Consider the following 5,318-nt stretch of genomic DNA (forward strand, 5'->3'; position numbering starts at 1 on the left):
CTAGCTAGGAACATTTGGGGTTGTCCAGGCCCTAAGAGATCCAACCAGTCCATCCTTTAGGAAGTCAGTCCCGGGTGTTCACTGGAAGGACTGATGCTGAAGCTGAAACTCCAAACGCCACCTGATGTGAAGAACTGACTCATTTGAAAAGACCCTGATGCTGGGAAAGATTGAGGGCAAGAAGAGAAGGGGATGACAGAGGATGAGATGGTTGGATGGCATCACCGACTCTATGGACATGAGTTTGAGTAAACTCTGGGAGTCGGCAATGAACAGGGACGTCTGGCGTGCTGTAGTCCGTGGGGTCGCAAAGAGCCAGACATGACTGAGCGACTGAACTGAACTGAACTGAGGCCCTAAGATCTCTGCTGCAGCTATTCAACCCTGTATTTGTAGCTCCAAGGCAGCCATAGATGATACGGAAACAAATGGACATGGTTGTATTCCAATATGTTCACTTTTAAATGAGCCCATGAGCCTGAATTAATCCACATTCTTCTGCTAAGTTGTACTTTCCTACAGGGTCTCCTTCAACATAAAAATCCTTAGGTTTCTAAGCTGCCCAATATCAATGGCAAAAATGTATTAATAAATCTTTTTGTTTGCATGATGGTTTTTCAGGGGTAGACTCCATAGTTCTTAATCATATTCTCAAAGGTTCTATGATTCAAAAAAAGGTTAAATCTGAGGTCCTCAGTGCTAATACTGAGGAGCCTACAGGGCCAGTTCTGTGGCTACAAAGACCCTCAAAACCTGCTATATTTTTACAGTTACTTTTCCCTTTGATTAGAGTTGATATCATCTGGATCCCCAAACATCGTCCACAACTTTAAAGTGTCTGAACCTTCACAACTGCCTTTGAGTCAGTTAGACGTGGACCTTTGATTTAATTAGATTCAATTCACGAACATCTATTTCGCAAGCAGTTCCTCACAGCCAAACCGTGTGTCCTGGGAAAAGGAAAACAGATCTTATGGTCGAGTTAGTTAGAAAAGTGAACATGCAGTTACCAATTCAGAGTAAAGGTGCTGTCTGAACCCTGAGGAGGGGTGCCCACCCCAGATCTGGGGGCTTCAGACGATGTTTCCTAAAGGAAACGCTGGTTAACCAGGATCTAACGAATGCTTAGGAACCTATATCTGGAGCCAGAAGTTTGTTGAACAAAGAAAAAGAGGGTGCATGGAAGAGAAGATACATGCAAACATTTGTAGACAAAGCACAGTTAAGTCTGTCAAAACAGCGTACAGGATGGGAAGGGAAAGACGAGACTGGAGACGTGTAAAACTGGATCACAAAGGATGTTGTATTCAGATCGAGTGTTTGTATTTTCTTATAAGGACAATGAGAGGTCCCGTGTGGTCAACTGACCGGCAGCTTCATCATAACTGGGAGCTAGTTAGAAGTGGAATCAAGGTCCCAACACAGAACTACTGAATCAACATCTGCGTTTCAACAGCGGCCCGGGTGGTTTTTGCCCGCAGAAGTCTGAGAAGCTCTTCTTTATCCTGGATGCGCTATGTTCCCTGTTTCACTTGACGAACTCCTACTCACCCAAGTTTCCCAAGTGGCCCTCAGGTGACAACCCTTTAGGACACTTGTTTTGTAGTCAGATTCCTGATCTTTCTCTGGACCTTCTCCTTCTGTAGGTCTGAGTTGGAATCAAGGAATCTTTTTTCCCAGCAAGTGTGCCAGGATGATTCTCACTTTAGGTAAGTTTGGGACCACACACGTCCTGACACCCAACTGAACAAAATGAATTACCTTCAGGTTCCCATGACACTTTCTTCTAACTTGTATCACAGCATTAATAGGTTACTCTACAATTACTTGTTACGTCTTTCTTTTCCTTGGTAGACTCTGAGCTCTTCCCTTCTGATTTGCTTTTGCGTTGCCAGTTCCTGGCACAAAGCCTTCAAATCAATCGCTGCCCAAGGGTGTCCACGAATAACAATGACCCCACATGACTCATCCTCTGGGCAGACCAAAGGTCAAATGTGGCATTAAAACGAAAATAGTTTCCGTTTCAAAATGTTATCAGTAGGATCTTGTTCTGAATATTCAAATCAAAGTCAGGAGAATGTTCCTGCAATCAGTTGAAGCTGAAATTCTTCTTCACCCTAAAACTGGACATCTGGTCTCCTCCTAATAGCTGATGATCAGAGCAACTCCACCTGCCTTCCACCAGACCCCCCACCTTCCCTGTAGCCATCACACCCTGCAAATGCCTTCATTCCTTGGGCCTTGCAAGTTTTCTAACCACTGCATTTGACCATTTGAATGTCTGTGACAGCAATGCCTCTCACCAACCACAAGTTGCATGAAGAAGTTATTTCCTTTTATTTGATCTAAATATCTTCCTTAACCACTTGGCTTCATTTAAGGAATAACTTTTAAAGAAGAAATTAAGTCAACTGTTTTCTTGTGGTGAGGGTGGGGAGAGGCCAGGGGATAGAAATGTTTTTAAAATCTCCTCAGAATTATATATATATATATATATATATATATATAATTGTTTGTTTGCTTGGAAAGTTGCTCAGTCATGTCTGACTCTTTGAGACCCCATGGACTATACAGTCCATACAGTCCATGGAATTCTCCAGGCCAGAATACTGGAGTGGGTTGCCATGCCCTCCTCCAGGAGATCTTCCCAACCCAAGGATTGAACCCAGGTCTCCCACATTGCAGGCAGATTCCTTACCAGCTGAGCCACAAGGGAAGCCCTATATATTATTTCTATACCCCATATATATAATTTTTTCTCGGATTTAGAAATAATATGTCCATTTTGCAAATTTGGAAAATAAAGAAAAATATAAAGACTGTAAATCTTACTGCCTAGAATGTGATGGCTATATTATTTATTAATTGGATTTAGTTTTAAATAGTCACATTAACATTTTTCATACTTAAATCATATTGTCACCTAAGCCTCCTGTAGCTACAATCAAATGCAGGTCCATGCAATGCGTTTGACACCTGAAATATTACTGCCTCCTAGGCAGAAAAGTGATGTGAGGAACAGTGGAGCCAAGGCAACCCAAAGCTCCAACAGAAGGGATGCAATGGGGACTAAGCTTCCATAAGGAATTCTGACTTTGGCAAAGAAATTGCTAGGAGGATCCGTCATTCCAACTCTCTGAGGTTAAGAAAGAAGTAGAAATACCGGTAGGACAGAATGAAAAGGCCAGCTCATTCCCAAATGTGCTTGTCCTTACCAGTGTAAGTACTTCTTTGGAGCCTTTTTCAACCACGTTCTTCATTAACCAGTTCCAGCTCCCAATTTCTCAAGTTTCTGAAACACATTGAATTAGGTAAGTGAGAGCGTACTGACTGTTTAGTCTGACACGAAAGAAAGCTCATGAGGTTGAATTACTTTCATTAGTCCATGGGAGAGCTAGTTTTTGACCAGCAAGCTGAAATCCCTTCTCTAACAGGATCCTAGGGAAAAGCCAAAAAGCCAATCTTTTCTCGAGATTGGGTGTTTTATGGGCTTCTTTCTTTTTCTTAAGTAACTATGACTTTACTGTTTTTTTTTTTTTCTAAAGGCATTCACTCATTTCAAAACATTTGAGTGATGAAAAATACAAAGATTAAAATATAAAGTCATCTAACACCCAGCACCTACGATCTGCTCTCCTTTCTGAGTTTATATTAAATATTCTGCATCAAGGTTCACTCCATCAAGTCAGGGATGTAGCCTGTGTTCACAGAGGTTCCTGCAAGACTTGGCTCATCCCCACTGTTCAGCGATGAGCCCTGGACAGTGGAAAAGCTTGACATATCCCTTGCTCACCACTACATTCTGGAAAGGTAAGAGAGGGCACTTCTGCTACCTTTGCCTTATCTTTCCCTGGACTTACCCCATCAGGCCCTTTCTCTCCAAATTGGAGAAGCCTGATGAGCATTTTTAGAGGCTGAAAGAAACAACACCAGAAGCTTCTGTTCCCCCACTTGACATCAAACCCCATATTGTAAGTAATAACATGAGGCCATACCTTTTCCCTTGTTTGGCTATTGACAGTATTTTTTTTTTTTTTTTTGTGCTGCTTTTTATTAGTGTTCCTTAAAGACATAGGTAATAGACAGATTGCACACTTTAAAGTCACTACTCCATCTTTTCCAAGACCAAGTTTCAAGTTGTCACTGGACTGGTGGTAGTACACTGTAATTCCAAGCAGGAATTTTCTTTCTTTGATTCTTGTAATCAACAGTCACGATCTTCCAGTGGGCATGGAGATAGTCATGAAGAAATGGAGTGCAAACTCCAGGTAAAGTCTTTCAGAATAGGGAGAAAGTTTAGGCAGTTGCATCTGTCATGGAGACCTGGCGGTCTTACTCCATACTGAGCCTAATCATATTTAATTGTTGACTCTACTAAATAAGCACGTTAATCATCCATAGTAATAATTCATAGCTTGATTTCATGTTGCTATATTAAAGTCTCTCTAAAGATAAGGCTTAATAAAATATCTCCTATTATCTGGAACAATTATTAGATATTGAAAGTTCTAGGAAGGATTAAGTCTTCAAATAAGATTAAAATATCCAATATTCATCTATCCCAAGTATGGAAGAAAAAAAGGGAATAAACTTATGACTCCAGAGACTTTACTGAGAGTATCCAAAAGCATCATTACCAGATACTGGTGCTAGACGGTCTTTATGATGCCCTCCAAAGTAGACCATTCTAGGTCCTTCTCTGTAATCAGCTCCAATATCAATTAATTCTATAAACAAACACTTACTTAGCAGCTACCACTATGTAACAGACTCTATGTTAGGCATTGGAAATGCAAAGATGAAAAAGGCATGATCTCTTTTCTTAGAAGATCATAGCCTATTGGGGGAGGAAGCAGAGCTAATTTCTAGTCAGTGCAATATTATAATATAATAGAGGCATGAAATAGGAACAGAGAAAGATAAGGACATGCAAACCCTCATCTTAAAACATGTCCAGGGGAGATGTTCTTTGAACTGGTCTTAACGTGCTGGGCAGAGAAGGAGGTGAGCAATTACTTTTTTAAACAAATGTTTATTTATTTACTTGGCTGCACCAGGTCTTAGTGGCAGCACACAAGATCTGTGATTTTTGTGGCAGGATCTTTAGTTGTGACATGTGAACTCTTAGTTGTAGCATGTGGGATCTAGTTCCCTATGCGTGTGTGTGCTGAGTAACGACCAACTTTGTGACCCCATGGACTGTAGTCCATCAAGCTCTGTCCAGGACATTTTTTTTTTCCAGGCAAGAATACTGAAGTGGCCAGGGATCAAACCTGGGCCCCTTGCATTGAGGACTCGGAGTCTTAGCCACTGGACCA

The sequence above is a fragment of the Dama dama genome, chromosome 25 (assembly GCF_033118175.1).
Source record: "Dama dama isolate Ldn47 chromosome 25, ASM3311817v1, whole genome shotgun sequence".
NCBI classification, from domain to species: domain Eukaryota; kingdom Metazoa; phylum Chordata; class Mammalia; order Artiodactyla; family Cervidae; genus Dama; species Dama dama.